This window comes from Equus caballus, chromosome 10, assembly GCF_041296265.1.
Source record: "Equus caballus isolate H_3958 breed thoroughbred chromosome 10, TB-T2T, whole genome shotgun sequence".
Classification (NCBI taxonomy): Eukaryota; Metazoa; Chordata; class Mammalia; order Perissodactyla; family Equidae; genus Equus; species Equus caballus.
The window spans coordinates 87,163,435-87,190,078 of NC_091693.1; the positions used below are offsets into that span (position 1 = coordinate 87,163,435).

At 37.4% G+C, this 26,644-nt stretch overlaps 1 long non-coding RNA gene across 1 annotated transcript; it reads right to left on the minus strand.

The window, feature by feature from the left end:
* LOC138915862 (uncharacterized) lies at positions 1-26,605 on the minus strand. Its single transcript, XR_011422246.1, has 3 exons — positions 26,079-26,605; positions 25,355-25,419; positions 1-147 (listed from the first exon to the last, which is right to left on the minus strand). It is a non-coding gene; the product is annotated as an uncharacterized lncRNA (long non-coding RNA).
* Positions 26,606-26,644: the final 39 nt, after the last annotated feature.

Sequence of the window (26,644 nt, forward strand, 5' to 3'; positions counted from 1 at the left end):
GAGGTTTGAACAACAGATATTTATTTCTCATAGTTCTGGAGTCTTGAAGTCCAAGATCAAGATGCCAGCAAGGTAGGATTCATTCTGAGGTCCCTTCTTTTGCCTCATGTCTGCTGCCATCCTGCTGTGTGCTCACAGGACCTCTGTCTGTGCACGAAGGGAGAGAGAGAAAGAGAGACAGAACACTCCTTCTCTTCTTATAAGGCAATCAGTCCTACTGGGTTAGGACCCCATCCTTAAGACCAAATTTATCCTTAATTATATCCTAAAAGCCTTGTCTCCAAGTACAGTCCCATTAGGAGTTAGAGCTTCCATGTGAATTTTGGAGGTACACAATTCAGTCCAAAGGATTCATTGAGCTGATAGGAGGATGAAAACCATAAAATTAAGAAAAGCGTTGTGAAGATCAGAAGTTCAATTTGTTGTCATATTGTCCTCCCAAATTTATAAGTTTAGAATAACTATCTCTCTTGTCTTCTTTCATTTTAAATATTATAGTTATATCCTAGCCTAATTCAATCTATTCCCTTATAAAATTAATATGCACCTTTTGAAGAAATATTACTCTTAGTAATAAAACTCATTTACATTTATCATATAATCAAAATTCTATAGACAAATATACCATAAATATCTGTTTAAAACAAAAATTTACAACATCCTCAAGCTTCTACTCAAATCCTATAATGCAAATATAAAATTCTATTTGAAAATAGAATCCCTCCCCCCTCTCCCTTTTCAGCTATTCCATTTATGTCTGGGGCATATAATCCATACATTACCCATCTCTTATTTCTTTACGATTTTCTCAAATTTCTGTACTAGTTTTTTCATTGCTTCTCTATCAGATTTATAGTAACTGCTGTCATCTTTGAAGATATTTTACACATAATCAGACTCATTATCTTCAACATCATCTTACTCCCTTTAACTCACCACCACTATAGTCTGCTCACTATATTCTTTTCTAATTAATTATATGAAATGTACATATTTTAATATATTTATAATATTATTTCTGATGTAAAGGCTGGTTTCATTTTCTTCTCCAAAATGTCTCTGATAATCATCTTCCTAGAAGTGGGAGAGCACGACAGTGTAGGAAGCCCTGAATCTGAAGCTGAGACCTGGCGTCTCGTCCTGCCCGTGTCACTAACATTGGATCTTGAGAAGGTTGACTGACTGCTTTGTCATCTGTAGAAGTGAGCCCTTAGGCTATGGGACTTCCAAGCTACTTCTAACTGTGATTTTTTTTTTTACTTACATATTCATTGAGCATCTGCTATTGCAGGTTCTGTACTCAGCACGATAGTAAGATTTTTTTTAAAAAAAGATGCATAGGGCCTCTTGTGGAGCTTATCCTCTGGAAGGGGAGACACGACAATAGCAAAAATAGACGAAAGAAGGAAGAGGGCAGGAGCCTCTTGTGTCTTGTCCTTTGTGGTATCTGTGGTAGGTGACACAAAGCCTGACACACGGCAATAAGCAATAAGCATCTATTGAATGAATCCATCAGTGTAAAGTGGAAAATGAGAAGTCATACAAGAGCACTAACTTGCACATATATAGATGAAATCCTGTTTGATAATATGAAATATAATTCAAATTCTGGCTACATATTTGGCCTTTAATGTCAACTCAATCACTTTATATTATGATTCTAAATTAATTATATGTTTTCTCCATCAGCAATAGCAGCTGTGCCTAAACAATAAAAAATCTGAGAAAGAAATAGAGTCAAATGAACTATGGACCAATGGATCGCTTAGTATAATACCAGTTCAGCTGGACAACTGATTTGATATCAGTTTTTTAAAAATTAGTCATAACGATAACTTTTTAAAATTTGATCAGCATAGCTAATTTAAATTACTACTCAAAAATATAAATCTTACTTAATATACTATTTGTAAGAAAATATGTTATTATTTATAATAATGATAATTTATATTAAAAATACAACTGCAGGAATATTTTTTAGGGGGAAAATACCAAAGGAGTGCTACACTTGGACTTTTCCATATTTAATCCATAGCTGTTTGGTCTCACCTTAAAGGCAGCATTAAATATGCTACCTCATATAATACAAAAGTTTTTTTCAACAGGAAGCTCAGGAGGAATAGCTTAATGCATTAACTTTAATCAAGTTTTATCATTTGTCCCTCTCCCTCCAAATTTCTCTACATTAAAAACTAAATTGAATGCACCCATCTCTTCTGCTTCTAATGCATATGCTACATTTTTTCTCTGATTCTTGCTACCCTGAAGCAGCAACATCAAATTCTTTTTTTTCCCAAATTGCAGGTTTCAGCTGCCCATTTGTCAGGTGTATATTAGAGGATAGCGTGGTCTTTAGAAATTCCATTTGCGATTTGCCGTCTGTGATCTTTGCACAGAGCTTTCATTTGTCACGGGATTTAGCGCTCAGCTGTGTTTAGTTTTTAGGTCTTGAGAACAAGTCAATCCATATTCAGACACCTAGTGATGTAATTTATGCAGTGCAAAAGACTTGACTGCCCTCGATCAACCTCGCTGTGGTCAAGTCCTTTGAATGTAGTCATGGGTAACAACATAAAAAAAGTCCCTCTTGGCAAATCTCTAAGTTTCGTAAAAAAAAAATAAATGACTCTATAGCTGAGACTTAAAGACATTTGGCACAATGTCAGAATCTCCTAGAATACTCATTTACCCGACACGAGCCCCAAATACCCAATGTCCCAACGTGTCTCTTGATTTGTTTTGAAATCTGTTCAAAACTGAAAAGTTAGAGACTGGTAACTCTAAATCCCATGAAATGTGAACAATCTCACAACACCTGTAACCAAGAATCCACCCAGTGTCTTCCTCGGGAAAACTCTCCCTAGATATAGGAAAAAGTTCATAAAGTAACAAATTATCCCCTGCATCCGATTTAGGATTTTTAATGTAAAATAAATAAAAATTTATCAAGTGATCACCTAGCATTGTTTTACTGTCAAAATTGTTTATAGTTTCTTTGATTAAGTAGTGACCAGTTTTAAAATTGAGATCTGATTTTATCTCATTAAGATTTATCTTGCTGCTTTAAAAACTGAATTTCACATTTCATCAATAATTTTGTTTGTAGGAATCCTCAGAGTGCCCAATTCTTATTCAAATAGCATTCTCTCAGATATTTATTTCAATTTTAATTTTATTATATTATTTTGCCTCAACTTATGAAAAAAATCTCTTTATGGTATCATTAGTTTCTCCTTACGTGATAGAAATTAGTGTCTTAAATTTTTGACTTCACGTAACTTTCCATCTTTCCATAAAGATTTACAAAAAGATATTAGGTCCTATGAAGTTTTGCATATTTTATAAATATTTTATACTTCAAAATGCCTATTTTTGAGATTTATTCCTAATGACCTAAAAAACTTTCTACTGTTTGGATGAATTAAAAGCCTTATCAAAATTCGTGTGGTTTGGCTACTTGGATCTTTACCAACGTTTGTTATACGTATAGTTCATTATAGACATATACTCATTATTAAATCATGTCTAAAGTGTGGATGCTGATAGAAGTAGTTAATTTGGAAATTATAGTGATTACAGATGCACATGAAAAGCCTTGGGACATCATCATAGATGTACTAACGAAATTATCCGCAGTAGGTATTAAACAAATTGTTATTTATGAAGTGACTGATAGGTTATCTAAGGACATACCTCATAAACATGCAGTCTTAGTGGGTTTGCCTTATAAAAGTCAATTAATAGAGAATTAATATAAGTATTACTTTTCTTCTCGCCTGAGGTCAATCTCTGGCAGTGAAGAATGGAAGGATCTTGGGACTCCACATTACCCTGGAGTCTGACCTCCCTGGTGTACAAAGGGCATGGATAGGTAGGTGCCTTTTACATCAAGCTTCTTAAACATTTTTGATATTGACCCACAAGAAAGACATTTTGTATGGCAATCCACCATTACCACCACCACACACACAGACACGCACACACACATACGAAAAATAATTCCTACCATTACTACATGTGACATACACATATTTTCTCTATTTTTCTATCCTATTCTATTATATTTTTTAAATGCTATTTTCATACCAACAATTTGGTTTCATGAACTACAACTTGGAAAATACTGTCCAAGACTACCAAATATACATTGACGTCATCAAGAGAAGAATGGAGCATCTTAGAGGATGACAGTCCAGAGCCCCAGCAGAGATTTCTCAGATTAGCTCAGAGTCAGACATGACAATGGTCTTCACTAATGCTCATCTACCTCCTAGATCCTAAAGGTCTAAAGAGCGCTTTCGAATTTAATCCTGGCAGGAGCACATTTGCTAAGTTATCCTTGGGTCTTGCCTCTCCTTTGTCCCCTACATCCAATATTTCACCAACTTCTCTAAAATGTCTCTTGAACTTTCCTTTCCTTTCATTCCCATTGTCATCTCTGTAGTCCAGGATCTCATCAGCTCGTGTGTAGATCATTGCAGCCTCCCTGTGGCTGCTGCAAGGGTTTTTGTTTAAAGCACTGTTCAGTTACGTCATTCACCCTGATTAGAACTCCACAAAGATGCTGAACTTCTCATCACTTGAAGAGAGCAAAAGGGATTAATATTTGCAGAACATTTACTTTGTAGCAGGTATTGGGCTGGTTCTTTTCATTCATTGTTTCCCTTAAAACTATCCTGTAAGATAGATCATTATTAACCTCTCTTTGGTAATTCAAAAAGAGACAGTGAGAATTGTTGTTATCCTATCTAAGAAATTAGTGAGGGGCCGGCTCCGTGGCCGAGTGGTTAAGTTCGTGCGCTCTGCTGCGGTGGCCCAGGGTTTGGATCCTGGGTGCGGACATGGCACTGCTTGTCAGGCCACGTTGAGGCGGCGTCCCACATCCCACAACTAGAAGGATGTGCAACTAAGATATACAACTATGTACAGGCGGGGGTTTGGGGAGATGAAAAAAAAAAAACGGATTGGCAACAGTTGTTAGCCCAGGTGCCAATCTTCAAAAAAAAAAAAAAAGAAATTAGTGAGTGAAGCCATTTGTGTCCAGGATTTTCTTTTGCCTACCTCAAGGTCACAAAGATTTTCCACTTACGTTTTCTTCTAGCATTTTTATAGTTTTGACTTTTAAATATAGGTGTATGATTCATTTTGAGTTAATTTTTGTATATAGTGTCAGGTAAGAATCTAGGTTTATTTTTTTCCTTAGGAATATCTAGTGGTTCCAACACCATTTATTGGAAAGATATTCCTTTTCACATTAAATTGTCTTATATCCTTTGTTGAAAACCATACATAAAACAATATATATATAAACCGTATGAATATTTATATATATTCATTCTACTTTGGACTCTATTCTGCTCCATTAATTTATATGTCTCTCTTTTAAACGTCCTGTTGTCACTACAAGACCCTATTGATTACTACATCTTTGTATTAAGTCTTAAAATCAGAAGGTTCCTCCAGTCCACCTCTAGATTTTGCCAATAGCTATTTCATCTGCCTCAAATGCTCTGGTGGCCACACGACTTACTTCATCACCTCTTTCAGGTCTTTGTTCAAATGTCACCTTATGAGAGATGCCGTCTATGATCATATGATTCTGTTATTTCACTCCTAAGTATTACCCAAGAGAAACGAAAATATACGTACACACAAAGACATGTAGACAAATGTTTACAGCACCTTTACTCATAAATGTCAAAAACTGGAAACAACTCAAATGTCCATCAATATGTGAATGGAAAAACAAAGCATGATACATTGTTATAATTGAAAACAATAAAAGGAAACAAAACTGCTCCTACACACATCATGGATAAATCTCAAAACACAATGCTGCACAAAAGAAGCCAAACACAAAAGGGTACAGTATGTTATTTATTAACTTCCCTCCTCAAATCAATCTTCTCTAAGGGAACAGAAAGCTCTTTCACTTTCCTGACTTATTTTTCTCTACGAACCTTCTCTAAGACACTACACACTCTACTTACACACTTTGTGTCTGTCTTCCCCAACCAGCACACAAGACCCAGGGGTCAGGGATTCTTATTTGTGATCAATGTCTGACACATAGCAAGCATGTGACAATATTTACAGAATGTATGAATGGCTTTATCCAAACAGAGAGACATTCAAAACTGAATTTTAAAAGATCTAGAGATATGTTTTCAACAAAAGATACACTGAAAACTGAAGGACACAGAATAGTGTAAAAACAAAAAAGGAACAGGAAAAGCTACATCATGAAAATATGAACCAAATGAAAATCTGGGTAAAATTTAGGATGGAAAACATCATAAAGAACTGAGAAGGATATTACTTATGAGTAAAGTAAGTAATTGATCAAAAAATTTTAATTATCCTGAATAAATATGCACCTAACAATGCAGACTCAAAATATATGAAAGAACAACTGAGTTAACTCCAGAGAGAGAGACAGAACAACAATTTAATTAGATGTATTAACACATATTTCTCTTGATGTATAAAGCAAACAAAAAATAATAAAATATATAAATGTGAACACCACACTTAGTAAACTCAAACTAATAGAAAGCATAGAGTATATATTCTTTTCTGGGATTTCCTGAAATATATATTTAAAATGCTATGTTCTGAGCCACAAAATAACCTCAATAACTTCCAAAGATTCAAGATCAAACAAAGTTCTCTAACTATAATGAAATAAAAAAGTAGAAATAGAAATCAATAATAGTAAACAACCAGAAAAATACATAGGAAAATAAAGTACTATATGAGTCGGGGTTCAATCCGGAAAGCAGAACCATAATGAGTTATGGGATAAGGATTTATTATAGGAATTAGACCTGACACCACTGGGGGAAGATATGGGGAAGCAAGGTCCCAGGGGGGGAAGGGTCTGGAAGACCAGAAGAGTCATCAACCAATTAATCTGAAAAGCCTAACATGTTCCACCATCTAAATGAGACTGTGAAGGGAAGGCCCCTAAAGTGTACGAGTAGCTTGTGCTGCTACCACTTCTGTGGATCTGCTGCCAGATATCTGGTGATGGGAATGCGTTAGTGGACAGTATTGGCAGTTGGGAAGAACTGAGCTTGAAGCCGACAAGACTGAAAATGAGCTGGAACCTAGCGACACCAGTGTTGGTCTGTCAGTGCATCTCACCACAATAACCTTCACAGAATAATGGCTGCCCCTTACTTCCACCTTCTCAATCTCACACAAACTCCTCTTGTGACCGACGCTAGCCAGCCTGGAAACATACAGGATAAGGAATTCTCAGAAACATGGTTCCAATTTGACCAAGTTGACACAGTGCAAGCTAGTACAGTCACTCTTCATTACAGTAACAAAACCAACCAAACAAAAGGGATTTAGGAAGGAATCTAAAAAGAATGCACAAGAATTTCACGGAGAATTTTTAGGTTCAATTTCAGGACATAGAAGAAGACCACGATAAATTAAGAAAAGACACTATGTTCAAGGATGGCATGACTTAAACCAGTAAAGATAATGAAGAGTTTGCAATAAATACTTCAAAGAGTCTGGCATATCTATACTAATAATTATGGAAGAATAACTATTCAAATAACTGAGTGAGGGCCAGCCCAGTGGCTCAGCAGTTAAGTTCGCACATTACTGCTTCGGTGGCCTGGGGTTTGCCAGTTCAGATCCCAGGTACAAACCTACATACTGCTTGTCAAGCCACGCTGTGGTAGGCATCCCACATATAAAGTAGAGGAACACAGGCACGGATTTTAGCTCAGGGCCAGTCTCAGCAGGGCCAGTCCTCAGCGAAAAAGAGGAGGATTGGTGGCAGATGTTAGCTAAAGGCTAATCTTCCCAAAAATAATAATTTAAAACAAGGACAAAAGGACTGAGTGAATTTGAGCAAGAACAGAAAATAAGGGAGACTCAGCCTATGAGATGTTAAGATGCACTAGAAGCCATAATAATAAAAACAATAAGATATCTGTACAGAGATTGATAAATAGATCCGTGGAACAGAACAGAATGCTCACCAACTGAACAGATTCACATATTTATGGACACTCTCCACACGTGTAAAAGACTAGACCACAAATCAGTGAGGAAAAGTGGATTGTGTAGTTGAGGGTCTGGGAAATTGGCTTGCTTTTTGGAGGAAAAGAAAAACTGGATTTCAATCTTACAGCATTTTGTAAACGAATACAAGAGAGGTTGAATACCTAAAGATGAAAGACAAAATTACAAAGCTTAAAAAATGGATAATATCTTTGTAACTTTGGTATGTAGAATAATTTCTTAAATAAGATCCCAAAAACATAGACTCTAAGTTGAAAAAAAAGATATTTATCAAATTTATTATAATTAAGTTTTTAATTCAATAAAACATAGCACACGCAAAGTTTTAATCTGTGAATGACATATTAGTAGAAAATATTTGCAAATATCTAAAACTGATAATGGGTTAGTATCCAGAATATACAAGGAACTCCTATAAAGGAAAAGAAAAAAGCAAGAAATGCAAAGAAAAATAAACAAATGATATAAATTGGCAATTCACAGAAGGGAAAATACAAGCATTCAGTATGTAGAGATTCTTAGCCTCCCTAGATATCACAGAAAAATAAATCGAAATAATAATGAGATATCACTTTATGCCAACAGATCGTAAAATTTAGAAAATTGGAAAAGGAAATTCCATGCACTGCTGGGGAAAGCCTACCTTTGTAGAGCAATTGCTGTTGATGTGATGAGCCAAGAATTCCACTACGGGGCACACACCTGAAAAACCTGAACAGGAACATTCATCATGATGCTATGCAGGGGCATCCTAAGTATTCATAACCAGGAAATCGGAAGTGAATATGGTAGATGCATACACACTGTGTGTTGTTCTGCAGCATTTAAAAATAACATCATTAGGGGCCGGCCTGGTGGCATAGTGGTTAAGTTCATGCACTCCACTTCAGTGGCCCAGGATTCACAGGTCTGGATCCCAGGCGTGGACCTAGCACCGCTCATCAAGACATGCTGCGGTGGAATCCCACATAAAATAGAGAAAAATTGGCACAAACGTTAGCTTAGTGATAATCTTCCTTACAAAAAAATGAATAAATAAATAAAAATAACATCACTAAATGAATACATGATATATGGATACATCTTTAAAAACATTGTGTTGACTGTTCTGAAAAAAACTCTCTATAGCACAACACCATTATAAAATAAAATACACATGCAAAACCAATATATATTTTATAAGAAGACACACATATACTCAAAGATATACTTCATACACAAAATGCTGGTCTGTGGAAAAAGGAAAAATAAAATTAAATAACATAGAAACGCACATGGACTGGGGATGAGAGAGTTCCATGAACTGACAAAGATGTTTAATGCAATTATCTACTCTTCGGGAACCAAAAGAAAAAAATTAATTAAGTGTTCCTAATGAATGTACTTTTGCTGTTTTCCAAGGATTCAGAGATGAATGGGTGAAGGTGGTTCTGCCAAGATGGAGTAGATTTAGGAAGATGAGGAGTCTCTCTCCTGGTAAAGGAATTCCAGGAATGCCTGAACTAATATTTCCTCCTCCTTAAAGATACACACAGTTATTTGGGAGCTGAGCTATACCATGCAGCTGTAACAAGACCCACGTAGCCATACCAGGTGTGTGACAAAGAGGACACATACAGAATAAAGACCCACAATCCATGCTTGTGGCAGCATGGGTGGCTGGGCAGTGAAAATGGCACCAGACCTTCCTCAAAGAAATGTTCGATATTGTATAATAACAAATATAATCAGGGCAACACAGACAGCCCTAACTGGGCAGAGGAAAATAACTTGTTTGCCCTGAGAGGCCCAACAGCCTTGCCAAGGACTCAGCTATGTAACTGAGCCACTTGAGAGCCACCTAATGGCTTCCATTGCAGGTAAAGTTAAATAGCTGTTTAAGACTTCATACGTGAACAAGTTTATTTACATGAGTATGTTTCTGTAAAGTGAAGAGAAACAGATATGCCTTTGGAGCATATATGTGTGTATTTTGTACGTATAACGGGTTAATCCTGAGGGAGCTTCGACTCCTAGGAACTTGTGAGTCTTTGATGAGGAGAGGCTGAAAGGGACTAGGCTGAAGTTGGAGCAACCTTATCTTGGCTGCACGTTGATAAACCAATGCACTGTTATTCAAGCCCAAATAAACCAGACTCAGAGAGTGCTCTATTGTGAAATCATTGTGTGACTATTCCATCAGGTCGACAAATCATGCGTGTTCCAAGGGTGAGGGCTGAACTTCCCCACAAGGGAAAGGATATTTTTGTTTACATCATCCTAAGAACAGTTCAACACAAGATCACGCAATAAGACGTGGCAGGTGGATCTTAGTCTGGAGTGAGAGTAAACTAGCTCTCCTCTCTGCTTTGGGCTCAGAGTTATGGGGATACCCAGTGGCTCACACAGGTGCAAAGACAGATGGACGGAGAAGTCAGCTTGGTCAAGGACTCTAGAATAGGGGTTAGCAAATTTTTTCTGCAAAGAGCTAAATAGTAAATGTTTTAAGTTTTTCTGGCAATATGGTCTCTATTGTAACTAATCAACTCTGCCATTGTAGTGTGAGAGCAGCTATAGACAACACATAAACAAGTGGGCATGGCTATGTTACAATAAAACTTTATTCACAAAAACAAGCGGCTTGCCAGACTTGGTCCACAGGCCCTATTTAGTCTGGAACTAGAACAAGTCTGGAACTGTGAAATAGTGTAAATTATTTCCTGCTTTATTTTTCTTCCGCTATAACTAACTTTGGTAAAGTACCAATAGAGGTCACAGCATCATCTTACTTGTCCTATGTAAGAACAAGTATTTCATGTGGTGCAAGTCTGCTGAGGGAAAAAAGTTAACCTTAGTTTATTTTTCCATCTAGAAACATCTTTCTTTTTCTCTCACTCATGGAGAATATTTTCACTGGATATCGCATTCTGAGGTTTTCTGTTTTTCTGTCAGCAATTTAAAGATGTTTCTCCCCTCTTCTGAATCATCCTCCACAGTTTCTGGTAAGACATGAGCAGTTATCTGAATCACTGTTCTCCTGTATTTGGCATGTCATTTTTCCCTGGATATTTCAATGTTTTCTAATTATCTTTAGTTTCCAGCAGTGTGTGATGTGCCCAGGAATGGTTAACTTCTTATTTATCACTTGTGCATCATGCTGAGTTTCTTAAATGTGTAAATTTTGGAAATTTTTCAGCCATCATAATTTTCCCCCCATTCTTGCTCTCTATTATTCTGTAAATCCAATTATACACACACTAGACATTTTGATATTGTTGCACAAGTTCCTGGGACTCCATTCATTCTATTTTTCGCTCTCTGTTCTTCACATTGAATAATTTCTATTGACCTACCTTCCGATTTACTGGGTTTCCCTCTGTCATCTCTGTTCTGCTGATAAGCTCACTTGCTGACTCTTTTTCTTTCAGATATTGCATCTGCAATTCTACAGTTTTCATGCGATTCTTTTTAATATTTTCTGATTATCCACTGAAAATTCCTATCTTTTCACTAATTGTGAACATTTTTTTCTTTAGGCCCCTGAATATGGTTAAAATAGCTGTTTTAACATCTTTGCCAACAAATTTCAACATCTATGTCACCTCAGGGTTGATCTCTACTGATTATCTTTTCTCTTGAGATGACTCACATTTTCCTAGTGTTTTGTATGTCGAATAATTTTAGATTTTATCCTAGGCATTGTTAGTGTTATATTGTGGAGACTCTAGATTCTGTTATAATCATCTAAAGAGGATGTTTGTTTGTTTGTTTTCTTGCTCATTTGTTTGTTTTGGCAAGCAATTAACTTGGTTGAACCCAAACTGCAAATGATAGCACAAAACCCAGTTTAGTTATTTTATCCTTAGTTGAGTAGCTTTGAGTCTGTCTGATGTGTGTGTGGTTCAGGGTCTCTCACAGATCTGGGAAGAATTTATACACACAATAGACATTTTCTCTGGCTTTCTCCCTTCCAGGACTGCCTCCTCACTCATTCACTTTCCAGTAGCTGTGGTTATTCTGAACTTTGGCTTCTGATTCTTAAGGCAGAAATACTCTGGGTTTTCTACTGGAGTTTTGTTGGGAGGAGGGGTAAGAACACTTAACACGAGACCTACTTCTTGACAAATTTTTAAGTGTTCACTAGAATACTGTTATAAGCCCAACGGTGCACAGCAGATCTCTAGAACTCACTCATCTTGCATAACTGAAACTTCCTACTTACTGACGAGCACCTTGCTACTTCCCCCCTCACCACCATTCTACTCCCTGCTTCTAGAAGTCTGACTATTTTAGATATCTTGTATAAGTGGAATGGTGCAGTATTTGTCCTTTTGTTACTGACATTTCTTTTAGCATAATGTTCTCAAGGTTCTTCCATGTTGTCACATATTGCAGGATTTCCTTCTTTTTTAAGGCTGAGTAATATTCCATTGTACGTGGAAACCACATTTTCTTTATCCATTCATCTGTCAATGGATGTTAGATTGTTTCCACATTTGGCTATTGTGAATAGTTCTGCAATGAAAATGGGAGTAATAGCACCCCTTCAAGATCCTGATTTCATTTCTTTTGAATAATTACCCAGAAGTGGGATTGCTAGAGCATAAGGTAGGTCTATTTTTATTTTTTAAAAAGACTACTATCCTGTTTTTCATAGCAGTTGCACTACTTTGCATTCCCACTAACAGTGTACAAGGGTTCCAATTTCTTCACATGCCCACCAACACTTCTCCTTTGTTTCTTGATAACAGCCATCCTAACAGGCATGAGGTGATATTTCATTGCAGTTTTGGTTTGCATTTCCCTAATGATTAGTGATGTTGAACATCTTTTCCTATACCTGTTGGCCATTTGTCTTTGGAGAAATGTCTATTCCAATTCTTCATCCATATTTTAATTAAGTTATTGGTTTTTTTACTGTTGAATTGTAGGAGTTCCTTGTATATTTTAGGAACTCACACCTTATCATATATATGGTTTGCAAACATTTTCTCCCCTCCATAGGTTGCCTTTTCACTCTGTTGTTTCTTCGCTATGCAGAAGCTTTTCAGTTAGACGTTTCTATCAGAGGTTTAGCCACCCAGTACAGCACTAACTTTGGTCTGCATTTAGGTTGGCGCCATAGAAAGTGGGCAACTCACCCCATGCTGTTCCCTTCTTCCTAGTGTCTAAACCCCTCTGGAATCTGCCTGCTTTGCTCACTCATCAGAGCCTTCAGGTGGCTGTTCTTGTTGTTGAATGTGGTGTGTTCAGAGTTTAAAATTGTTTTCTCACATCCCACAACTAGAAGGACATGCAACTAAGATATACAACTCTGTACAGGGGGGGTTTGGGGAGATAAAAGCAGAAAAAAAATTTTCTGTGAGAATATTGGGTCCAGTAGGAGCTCACTCGGGCATACCAAAGTGGAAATCTGAGATAACGAACTGTGGAATACTATAAGGAAAAGCTATCCTTCCCCAGCCCCCGCTCCCCCACCCCCTGCCCCGTGCTTGAGTGTTGGTAGCAGCAGTGGTCACCCGGGCAAGGCAGTTGTATATAGCACCAGGGACTGATGGCATGGCGGATGACAAGGAGGGTGGCACATAAGAACTCAAGGGTCTGGTCCTGCGAAGCTCGGAGCCAGCGCCCTGGCAAACTCTCAATATTAGCTGGTGGTTACCGTAATAGGGACTCATTTGCGAAAATAAGCCCAGGTGGGATTCGCTCCACTTTATTCTAGATTGTACACACAAACAAAGGAACCATATCCTTGTAGATGAGCTGAGATATTTTGTTCACAAAAACAAGAAATATTAACGTAATCTCTACTTAAGTTACATAAGAATGAGGTAAAGAGGAAGAAAGCCAATGCCAATGTGCAGAACTATAAATTTAAAATAAAGATGCAGTATGCAACGTTGCTGTTTCTAATACAACTATAATGCTTTGAGACATTACAGACCTCTAGAAGTTAATATTTACCTGGCTTATAAACTGAATGTGACATCCCTTTATTCCTGTTGGAAAGGTTTTTATCACAAAAATATTAGAATTAGAGTCACTATTCAACCCACAGTCTCCAAATATTTACATGTTCAATTAAGGAGGATGAATTCTGACGTGCCAAAACTAATTAAATACATGACGATGTCATAAAAAGTCTACTTATCCTACATGCAAGGAAGTAAGTGCCACTTTCAGATATACAGATGTGGCATTCCTTGTCATCAAAACCTTGTAAAAATGTAAAAGTATAAAATATATAATATTATAGACATGTTTAGTATAAAGTATAAACACTGAGGCAGAGTGGTTTGAGTATAAAGACCTCAGCTAAGTTTTCCTTGAACTTATTACCTTAAAAATCTAAACATGAGTCTAGGACCCTCGCACAGGCCAAGGCAGTTTATTATTATAAAGTGGCACACAGATGTAATAGACAGGGAAAGTGGCTAAAAGCTCTACTAACCTCACAAATTAAAAAAAAAAAAAAAGCAAAAAGTCCCAGCCTCCTGGCTTAGTAGTCAAATAGTAATTCTGAATTATAAAATTACTCAGGTATAGTAATCAGTCACCTTTATGAAAATGCTTTGGAAAAAGGGAAGGCGAGTAAAATTATTCTGGAAACAAAGTATGAGAAGCAGAAATCCCCGCTCCATCTTCTACTCTTTCACGAATAAGTTGAAGAAAGAATAAATGAGAAGTAAAAACATGATAAAGCAGTGGAGGAAGAGATGGAGTCTTCACGAGGTCTGAGTACTCCAGCAGTACCTGAAAGTATTAAGAGAACTAGATTTCCATCTCTTAGCAAACCAAGAGAAGCTCTGCTCTGGCCTGGGATCAGTTCTGCAAATAGAAGAAGAACTGGTGGGAGATTTAGGAAAGAATTAGGCAAGAGAGTATGGGGGTGCCTGATAGCCATTGGCTTTTTGGACAGAGCGTCTTCTTTAATGTTTCTAGAACACACTGCAATGTATTCATTGGATCAATAAATTTACATTTTGTATAATATATGACATGTATATGATAGGTATATGATAGGTACTAGGGAAAAATGGTTGATAAAACAGGGTGGCTGCCCTCTGCTTGCAGCTTAGATTTCAGTGTGAGACGCAGACAAGCAAGCACAATCTCAACACACTAAGACACCAGGGAGAGGGAGCTGCTCTGTACCATGGAAGCACAAAGGAGGAGCACTCAACCTGAACTGGAGGGACGGGTATTCAAGGAACACATCACCGAAATGATGCTTAAGGAACTGCATTTTACAAATACAGGGGTGAGTGTAGAAGTCTGGAGCATAAAGAGCAGATGTGAGGATAACAGGGTGAGAAACAAGGGCGGAGAGGTGAGCAGGGTTCCGTTAGTGAAGGGTCTTGTGCACCATGTTATGGAGCCTAGTTTTTGTCTTGAGAACAGTGGGGAGCAGAAGAGGCAGAATCAGAATTGCATTTTAGAACGATCACAGTGTGGAGGATAGATGGAAGGGGGTGGGGGCAAGGCTTGAGGCCAGGGGCTCAGAAGGCTCTTGGAATAAGCCATGGGAGAGAGGCTGGTGGCTTTTTCTGGAGTAGAAGCAGTGGGGATGCAGGGAGGCGGGCAGGTTTGAGAGGTACCAACGACATAGAGGCACCAGGATTTGATGTGGATCAAGTGTTGGGAGTTTGGAAGAGGGGTGTGTGAAGAATACTACTGAGAATGCTTTGGATTGACGAACAATGTATCGTTTATTGAATGAGGAAACAAAAGAGGCGGACTTCGAAGAGGGAAGTAGAGATAACGAGATCACTTTTAGGCATTTTCAGTTGAGGCATCTGTGAACATCCAAGTGAAGATGTCAAATACGTAGTTCAGTATGTGGATTAGAGACTGGATAGATGGGTGGATGAATAGATGGGTGGGTGGATGGATGGATGGATGGATGGATTAGAGACAGAGAAAGAAAGAGAGAGTTGAAGCTATGGAAATAGATGAGACCTACCAGGGAGAATACATGGCATGAAAAAAAAAAAAGAGCTAACACTAGATACCTAATACGAAGCAACATTTCAGACATGGCAAGAGGGAGATGAGCTGGCAAAGGAGACTGAGAAGAAACGTCCAGAGAGAGTGTGTCATCGTGGAAGCTAAAGGAAGAGAGTTTGTGAGAATGAGAAAGTGTTCAACTGCATTGCATATTACTGAGAGGACAAATAAAATGGAGAGTATAAAATTCCTTTCAATTTAGTAACAGTCACACAAATAATAGCTGCCCTGGGTTGCAGTGTAGCACATTCCTTCTTTCTAGAAAGGAAATTAACTGTTTTTACCGCTTCTCTGTGAATCATCCATTCTGGTCAGAGACTGCAGCTCTATCTGTGCTGCCTGGCAATCACATGCACAAAACTAGAGCAAACTAGAGCGTGTGCACCCTCTCAGGTCCAGCATTTACAATGATCCCACCTATGGCTGCAATTAGCAAATAAATAAATCCCTCCTTTTGTCGATTGTTTTCCCGCGTTCTTTTCCTCCTCCTCCTCCCCCCCTGATTCTCTGCTCTTCAATGAGGATTCAGTATTAACGTGTCTTAAATGTTCAGCTTTGAAAAAGAAAGGCCTTTCAAGTAGGAGAATTCAGCAGCATCAAGCCAAGAGTCCTAGTGCTGGGCACTGCACTTGGCTGCTACTGCAACTCTTCTTCTGTACGATTCCAAGATCATGTCCTGTGGGCCTTACTTTTGTAACCAGGCAGCAGGGTTGCTACCAATAAGAACGAATAAGAAAGAATCAAACATTTTTAACAGTCCGTCAGTTAGAGTGCCCTTAAGAGAGATATTATGGGGAGATTAATCTTCACCACCTTGCACTGACACACACACACACTTGCACACACTCACATGGTCAGTAGTCCTATCCCACATCACTGCCCACACTTTCTTCTCTAGTGAATATTCTCTCTTACACTATAGTTGACTGTCTACGTGCTTGTCTCCCACTCTCCATTTAAGCTTCTTAAAATAAGGACAGTCTCTTGCACTTGGATCCTGCCAACACCTAACATTATGCTTCAGACGTAATAAATACTTGACAAATGATTGTCAAATTTAAATTTATTTAATTGAATTAAGACCCTATCAGTATTCTTTCAGTTCTCAGTTCTTTACAAAAGTTGGAAAGTATTATAATTTTGTTTGCAATTTCTAAGGTAAATTCTCTATATCATGGGCCTAAATTCAAGGCTTTATTCTGTGGTTTCCATCATTAGGTTATGTTTATTCTGCTTATTGACTCTTAGTGAGTTCTATGTAATAAGACATTCTTAATATAGAGAAGAGGTTTCAAAAATACCATAGTGAATTGTTAGAACATTAGCGTCAGGAAATTCATTGAACTTTGGGTACGTTCTATTGCATGTAAATTATATCTCCTAAAGATCATTTAACAGAACTTTAACAGACCAATACCTAGTAAGGAGACTGAATCAATAATCCCAAATTTCCCAAGAAAAAAGCCTGGAACTATATGGCTCCACTGGAGAATTCTACTGAACAGTTAAAAAAGAATTAACACCTATCCTCCCCAAACTCTTCCAAAAAAATTGATAGGAGGGAACACTTCCAAACTCATTCTGTGAGAATAGCATTACCCTGATACCAAAGCCAGACAAAGATACTACAAGAAAAGAAAACTATAGGCCAATATCTCCAATGAATATTGGTGCAAAACTCCTCAGCAAATACCAGCAAACAGATTTCAATAGTACAGTTAAAGGATTACATACACCTTGACAAGTGGGATTTATTTCTGTAGTGAAAGAATGCTTCAATATGTGAAAATCACCTGAGTTAATACTCCACATTAACAGAATGAAGGACAAAAACCACATAATTATCTCAATTGGTACAGACAAGACATTTTATAATATTCAACACCCTTTCATGAAAAAAAAAAAAAGACACACACACACACACACAACACACTAGGAATAGAAAAAATGTACCTCATCATAATAAAGGCCATGTATTAAAAGCCCACAGCTAACATCATACTCAATGGTGAAAGACTGAAAGCATTTCTTCTAAGATCAGGAACAAAACAGGAATGCCTACTCTCACCTCTTCTATTCAATGTAGGATTGGAAGTCCTGGCCAGAACAATTAAGCAAAAAGAGAAATAAGCATCATCTAAATTAGAAAGGAAGAAGTAAAATTACCTGTTTGCAGAGGACATGATCTTATTTGTATAAAATCATGAAGATTCCATAAAATACTTTTAGAAGTAATAAATAAATTCAGCAAAGTTGCAGGATACAAAATCAAGACACAAAAATCAGTTATGTTTCTATACACTAACAATGAACGATTCAAAAAAGAAGTTAAGAAAACAATTACATTTGCAATAGCTTCAAAAGGGATAAAATACCTAGGAATAAATTTAACCAATGAGGTGGAAGAGTTGTACACAGAACTACAAGAGATTGGTGAAAGAAATTTTAAAAGACAAGTAAATGGAAAGACATCCTATGTTCATGGGTTGGGAGACTTAAGACTGTTAAGATGCCAATACTACTCAAAGTTATCTACAGAGCCAATGCAATGCCAACGAAAAACCCAATGGCTTTTTTTGCAGAAATAGAAACATCCATCCTAAAATCGGTATGGAATCTCAAGAGATACCAAATAGCCAAAACAATTTTGAAAAATAAGAACAAAATTTGAACTTCCTGAGTTCCAAACATATTGCAAAGCTACAGTGACCAGAAGTGTGGTACTGGCATAAATACAGACATATAGACTAATGGGACAGAATAGAGTCCAAAAATAACTCTCACGTACATGGTCAAATGACCTTCGATAAGGGTGCCAAGCATCCACAATGGGGAAAGGACAGTCTCTTAAAGAAATAGTGCTGGGAAAACTGGATATCTACATGCAAAAGAATGAAGTTGAATTCTTATCTTACATCTTACACAATAATTAACTCAAAATGAGTTAAAGACCCAGACATAGGATTCAAAGCTATAAAATTCCCAGAAGAAAACATAGGGGATAAGCTTCATGAAATTGGATTTGGGAGTGATTTCTTGGATATGAGACCAAAAGCACAGCCAACAAAAGCAAAAATAGACAAATGGACATCGAATTTATAAGCTTTGGTGCATCGAAGGACAACAATTAACACAGTAAAAAGGCAACTTATGAAATAGGAGAAAATATTTGCAAATCGTATATCTGATGAGATTAATATCCAAAATATATAAAGAACTCCTACAACTCAACAACAAAAAAATCAGATAACCTGATTAGAAAATGAGCAAAAGACTGGAATAGACATTTCTCCAAAGATAATATACAAATGGTCAACAAGCTTATGAAAAAATGCTCATCATCACTAATCGTTAGAGGAAATGCAAATCAAAACCACAGTGAGATGTCACCTCGCACCCATTAGGATAGCTACTATTAAAAATAATAACAACAAAAGTATTGGCAAGGATTTGGAGAAATTGGAACCCTTGTGCAACATGGTGGGAATGTAAAATGATGAAGCCTTTATGGAAAACAGTATGGAAGTTCTTCAAAAAGTTAAAGATAGAATCATCATATGATACAGAAACCTTACCTCTGGGTATATATCCAAAAGAATTCAAAGCAGTATCTCAAAGAGAGATTTGCACACCTATGTTTATTGCAGCATTGTCCATGATAGCCAAGATGTGGAAGCAACCCGAATGTCAATCAACAGATGAGTGGATAAAGAAAATGTGGTGTATACATACAACGGAATGCTATGCAGCCTTAAAAAAGAAATTCTGTCACATGCTACAAGATGAATGAGTCTCAAGGACATTATACTAAGTGAAATAAGCTAGTCACAGAAGGACAAATAGTGTATGATTCTACCCATATGAAGTATTTAAAGTAGTTAAAATCAGAAACAGACAGTACTAAGGTGGTTGCCAAGGGCTAGAGGGATGGGGAAGGGGGAACTAGTGTTTAATGGATACAGAGTTTCAGTTTTGGAAAATGAAAAAGTTCTGGAGATCTGTTGCACAAGAATGTGAATGTACTTACTACTGAAATGCACATTTAAAAATGGTTAAGATGGTAAATTGTATGTTAGGTATTTTTTACCACAATTTTTAAAAATTCCTCTTGCTGGGGCTAAGAATATCAATCACATTATAGGTATCTCTCATATCTTTAATCTGATACTCAAATATTACTGAATCATAGGGTCTTATACTTGCAAGATAACCCAAATGTTGGTATAACAATGTACATTCTAATAGAGTTTGTCCCTTGTTAAATATCTCCTCAATTTTCACTCAGAGAGATCTTCTCCGGCCGTGCTCTCTAAAATAATCGCTCATCAGTCACCATCCTCCTTTCTCCATGGTCTTCAGAGCACTTTACCTCACATCAAATATTGTATTTCTCTATTCACTTTTCATTGTTTGCCTTCCCATAGAGTGTAAGTTCCATTAGGACAAGGACTTTGGACTGTGTGATCTCCGCAGCGCTAGAACGGTGCCCCGTGCATGCAGGCTCTCACTCATGACTTGAATGAATAAATTGACATGATGGGCAGAAATAACTTCTACATGAGAGGGGAAATTTATCATCTAATCCATCTATTCCAATTACTTCTTATGTCACAAATGCTTTGTTTCTCATCTGTTTAAATTAATGACATCTGTGGATTTCAGCATGGCAAATCCATTCATTTGGACAGCCATTATAACTTACCACTGACACTGAGCCAATAAGCATCACATATGCAGCTAAAGTAATTGAATTAGTCATAGGCCAAACGTCATGATGAAATATGTGTTTTAATTAAAAGATTCTTTTCTTTAGGTGAATAACCACCAAAATTATAGTGCTTATGTTTTAAGCTTTTTTCAACCTGGGCACATCCTTTATATTAGGGTATTAGTTAACGTCTTGTCTCGCTCATTATTACATAAGCCAGTTAATTTTTGTCTTAATTGATTTCAAATCTTCTCTAAATTTTGGAGCTTCCAAAGAATATGCATTAAATAGAGAATAGCAGGTGTACTCCCTTATAAGAAATATCATTGACTCTCTGGTGAACCTATCCATTGTAGTAGTAGACAATAGATTCTAGTCTAATGAAGATAGTCGAATAGAGCCAGCAAGACTCGTGTTTGAATCACAACTCCGCCGCTTACTAGCTTTGGTGGACTTAGGTTGAGATAGTTCAGCTCACTGACTTGCGATTTCTCATCTGTAAAATGTGTCAATAATACATAGGCTACAGATCTTGTAAGAGGATTAAATAAAATAACATATGTGTTAGTCTCTGACTACTCAGTGCTTAGCAAATGATCGATTTCCTTAGTGTTTGACTTCAACCTTTTTTTTCTTAATTTTAGCTATATTTTAATAATTATTTACTAATTAATACTTAGTATGCAAATTTTTTAAAATTAAATGCTGCCTTAGATACTCTAGAAGAAATCTGGCTGTTTTAAGAAGTGCTATGATGAAATTTTTCACTTTTTGTAAAGCAATTATTCACCTCTAATTTTCATATTTTGAAGTTTTGCTTAAATTGAGATATATTTTTATTAAATTAAATGCTTTCAGTTGGTGCTATTTGTTTCTTCACTTCATAATTCAATGAAATATTGTCATTTTCTCTCCAAACATGTAATAAGATCAATAATACAGTAATCTCTTTATCTCTATAACTTTCTTTCTCTTTGTTATACGCTCTCCTAAACTACTTATTTCAGTAGCTTCTCATCTGTTTTGACTCTTGCTAATTATTGATTAATTTTTGTCAGTCTATATTAATGTTTGCTGGTCATATGGGCCTGAGAAGCTTTGAAATAAACTGAACATCTCTCCATACTAAACACATGCATTTGGTTCACAGAATCTTTGAATTATTTTTATTATAGGAGCCTATATTCTTTCTACAGTTAATTTAACCTGTGGGTGTTTCTCTTACAGTTTTTTGCTTGCTACTATTTTATCTCTCTCAAGTAATCAGTAAACTTATTGTGCTTATCTAATTGACTCTGTTAGGCATCCGTAGGCTCTGGTAACAATACCTCTCCTATACGTTAGGCTGGACACACGTAGTAAGACCATGAATAATTTGAATTTTATTAATGCTTGTTAATCGAGATCTTTAATATATTAGATTATTTTCTTAAATTTTAAAGATCTCAACTCTAACAAGGATAGAGTTTCTTTTTGGTTAATAAATAGTACATACTTTTTTCATTTTACTAATTTTTACATTTCTAGTTTTTGTAATCCTTATCCCTAAGCAAGCAAAACAATGGGAACAAACACATCAGTGTTGTCTTTTTACGTAATACTTTAGGCTCCATGTCAACTAGCTATCTGCTGTCCTGCTCCTCAGTTGCTTGAATTATTTTTCACTCGCTTACAGTTGACTTTAGCTTTTAAACCATTTTGCAAACATCACTAATTTGATTGAAGAGTGTTTTTAGTGGATATACATCTCTGCAGCCTCCTTTTTCCTCCTTTCTTGCACTTCACTTCCCCTGCTTAAATCCTTCCCAACCGTCCTTCACGAATCTTAGGATGGGAAGGCGTCCTGCACCCGGCCCTCCTCTAGTTGCGCTCTATTCCTTCTCAGCCCCCTCCCTGCTCCTCCTTTCCCAGAACACTTGTGATCCTGTGCTTCCTGAAGATGTCAGGTAATTATTAACGTTTGCATTCTTCCCTGCCAAGGGAATTGACATTCTTGTGCTCTACTGTAACTGAACTAAAAATAGTCTACAAGTTTTCTGATATTGTAACCATGTGTTGATATTTATGCCTCTGCCTCAGTGTCACTGAAGTTAAATTCTGCTTCATCCCCATAAAACACTGCTGCAGGTATTTCTACCTTTAATAAAAATGACTTCACATGAAGATTAAGAATTATTCCATTTTTAGTGAAAGTATTCATCAATTCAAAGTTAAAAATAACTCATTTACTTATGGGACTATTTATTCTCAAGGAAAAAATATTTTCTGACTGCGAAAACCGATTGTGCTGCAAACCAAGTTTTAGCCCCAAAATTCAATCGATAGCACTTTTTTTGTGTTTTTTTTCGTTTGTTTGGTTTTTTTTTTTAAGATTGGCACCTGAGCTAATAACTGTTGCCAATCTTTTTTTTCTGCTTTTTCTCCCCAAATCCCCCCAGTACATAGTTGTATATTTTAGTTGTGGGTCCTGCTAGTTGTGGCATGTGGGACGCTGCCTCAGCATGGCCTGACGAGCGGTGCCATATCCGCACCCAGGATCTGAACCAGTGAAACCCTGGGCCACTGATGCAGAGCCTGTGAAGTTAACTACTCAGACACAGGGCCAGCACCCTCTATAGCACTTTTATTGGACTATTTTGTTTAATTTGTCTGAATATGTATGTTATGTCTTAATCAAAACACATTAAAATATAAGTATCAGATATTATGAAATATCCAAGTGATAGATCAGAGAAGAAAAACGGCGAGAAATAAGACAGGGACCCCTGATCGTTTCTCACTGGCGTTTGCAAGAATGCTGGAGTTTCTCTGTTCTAATCAATAGGTCTAATTAACTTACATCCTTGTTCTGCAAGAAAATAAAGTATTGACTTTTGTCTAAAGGAAGCTAGTTCTCCCTTGTGAAACCATTGGAAATGCAATTTAAGGGCATCTGTAAAACTTTTTAAAACAAATTTCTAAAAATCCAATGTTTTGTACTTTCAGGTTGAGACTCCCTGACTCCCTTCCTTGAAGGTCACTGTTCAGGTTTTTCCTGAAATCTTTCTCGACAGATGCTTCTTGAAGCTGTTGAAGATACGTGAGTGTGAGCAGGCATGCAAGTGGGTGTACACACCAGCTTCGTGTCGACAACAGCACTCGGTGCCGTGCATGTGGGATCCGAGCCCCGTGCTCAGCTGGACTGAGAGCACGCGAGCTCAGTCAAATGTGCCTCCCACCATCAGAACATCAACAACAACAAAGTGAGCTCTACCATGTGTCAAAACTCAATGAGAATTTTGTGCTACGATTATGGAGAAAAATGCCCATCTCTTGTTTCTATACCCAAAGCAGGCCCCACATGTGGGCAGCAATCTGCACGGTCAGATTTGGGGCACTGAGAAAGCCTTGGGCCCTCATGTGTCTCACACTGAGTTCCCCCTAATCTCTGAACATCAGCGTTCGTCAGTCAATCATTCCCCTGGGCTAGAAATATCTTCTTTGTCATTTTTTTCATTCTTTTCTTTTATGATAAGAAGAAGCCAAGGGTTCCTATAAAACTCCTGGAGGTGAGAGCAGGTGAAGAAATATGAATCTAATCTTGATGTTGTAAGAACTGAATTATGTGCTACGTGACTATTTGGACTGACTCCTGCCACCAAACTCCGGGGTAACTCCGAAAAATCTTTGCCAAGTCCACAATGGTACTTTGGGCCAGACACAGCTATTCACAATTTATAAAAAATAAACCCACAAAAGAATTTTTTGCATAATTTTCCAATCTACTTTTAAATGTATTATTTAAAAAATTCTACTCATATTTTTTTCCCAAACCAATAGAGTAGAGGCAAAACACTTAGGGGAATTTAATCACCTAGCAAGTCTACTGGAACACATTCATTAGGAAGTTATTTGGCCAGTAACGCAAAGAAATCAGATCCTGTCCCCTTCCGGATCATCTGAGGCTGAGAGAGGCTGAGTGTGGAAAGACTGAGACGTGGCACAGGTCAATGAATTTAGGGTGGAGGAATGGCCTCAGCAAAAGAGTTCCATTCTCTTTCTGAAAAAGGCCTAGCCCAGTTAGCTGTGGCTTTGGATGGAGAGGTCATCTAAGAGTCATTTTTGGAGGACAGAATCAAAACCACTCCTCAAGCTGTAGTAGTGGTAGGAAAAAGATCTCTTCCCAAGAGAGTTTATTATTTGTCCATTAGAAGGCTTAGCATCAAATCCCACACTGGGGAGATCTAAACAAGGGTTATGTGATAGCTGGGTCGCCCTGCAGTGGCAGAGACAGCCTAATTACCACCCAGGCTGCTCCTTCACTGACTGCGAAGTAACATGGAAAGAGCGAAAGAACGGGAGGGGGAAACCAGTAATATGATCTATTATTCTGCAATTAACTTGAGACTAGCCCCCGTCCACTGTCAGCACTCACACTACACTCACATCACACCCACAGTCACACACTCATACCATGCACACACACTCATACCACACACACACACACACACGAGGCTGGATCTCCAGAAACCCTAAATCAGTTTCCTTCTGTCTCTCACCCTCAGGGCGGCTAAGCCAGCCTCACCTTCTTCTGCATCAAATCTCAGGGACCAGGACCCCAGGCTCCCCACTCACCTGGGAGAAACTCGGCTAGGGATCTCATTTACGCACATGTCGCCTCTACTGCTCTTCCGTGATGCCTGTTTCATGACACGGATTGCATCATGTAGTTTAAATGCAAATTATTAGAAAAATCCAAATATTACCTAACTAATTATATTTGGCTTTAATTACAAGTACTAATTGGTGTGGCCTCCTAGAAAAATACTGGTTGATATCAATTATATAACTTTACTGGAAAGCAGGTCCAATGCTTACTGGCTTATCCATACTAGCTAATTAAGTAAAAATTCATTGCTAAAAACTCAAGCAGATTAGCATCATTTGTGTATTTTAAATTATCACAAAAGTATGGAAAATGAAAACCTTTGCAAATATTGTAAAATAAAATGCAAGGTATTATTTGTACATCTTTATCAGAAAACTCCAAAGAATTGTTTTAAAAACTATTAAAACTAATAGATTTCTGAAAAGTAGCTGATTGTGAGATAAATATACCAAAACAAGGAATACTAGTTCTCTTACGTATCTATGTACCTATGGAAGTGAGAGAGAGAGAGAGAGATCTCTCTAGACAGTAACAACAAAAATATAGATTACTTATATTAGTATTTTTTTAAATATGAAGGAGCTATATTAAGAAAACAATAATGTGTCCAAGAAGACTTAATAAATGAAATGAAGTCCCATGTTACAGATTACAAACATTATTTTAAAGATGTTTATCTCCTGTAATTACTTTTCGAGTTGAACCCAACCGCAGGTCTCCAAATCCAATGGCGCAGGTATCGTGCAGGAGAAGCTGGGGCTCTTCCTGATGGATCTAAACGTGCACCTGGCCCAGGAGTTGGAGAAGATGAAGGCGGATCAGGAGGCATCGGCCAGGTGAGCTAGCAGATATGCGACAACACGTGTGAGCTGCCGCAGTGCCCTGGTGACCCTGCACCAACCTTCTGAGCACGAAAGGCTTATGTCCTCGCTTCGCTTCCACCTTCCAAATCTCATGCAAAGGTCTCTTCTGGCCCAAACAAATGGAATGACGCGGGGAACAGAATTCTGTGAGAAACACTTGCAAGTTAGCCGAGTTGACACGACACAAATTCACCACAATCATACAGACACAAATTTTTCAAAAGCTGCGATTTATAGATCTTTGAGGGTACAAAAATTTTTCTAAGCATGATACCAAAGGCAAAAGACATCAAGGAAAGACTGAGAGATTTGACTTCATAAAAGTTATTTTAATTCTGCTTAAACAACAACAACAAAACCAAATGTAAGTAAATAAAAAGACAAAGAAAAAAA